Raw genomic sequence first — 454 nt, 5'->3', positions numbered from 1 at the left:
TCCCTCCGGGCAGGGCTGGGTGGGCGCCCCAGGCCCTGGCACGGAGGTGCCGATGCTCCCCAGGGGTTCTGCACAGCCTGAGAAGGCTTTGAGGCTCCCTGGCTCTCCAGGCTGAGGCACGGGAAGGGGCGGAGGTATCCTGGGTGCTGCCAGCTGAAACCCAGGCTGGTCCGGGGTTATAAGTAGCCCCAATGGATCAAAAGATGGGTGGGCAGCAGGGCGAGGGAGGGGATTGTCCCCCTCTACTCTGCCCTTGGGAGGTCCCAGCTGGAGTGTTGCATCCAGGCCTGGAGCCCCCAACACAAGGGAGATGTAGCGCTGTTGGAGCAGGTCCAGAGGAGAGCCAGGGAGATGATGGGAGGGCTAGAGCCCTCCATCTCTGATGGAGAAGGGTTGAGGGAGCTGGGCTTGTTCAGCTTGGAGAAGAGAAGGCTCTGGGGAGACCTCATTGCAG

The sequence above is a fragment of the Antrostomus carolinensis genome, unplaced genomic scaffold, assembly GCF_000700745.2.
Source record: "Antrostomus carolinensis isolate BGI_N321 unplaced genomic scaffold, ASM70074v2 scaffold44249, whole genome shotgun sequence".
Classification (NCBI taxonomy): Eukaryota; Metazoa; Chordata; class Aves; order Caprimulgiformes; family Caprimulgidae; genus Antrostomus; species Antrostomus carolinensis.
This window is presented reverse-complemented; position numbering follows the sequence as displayed.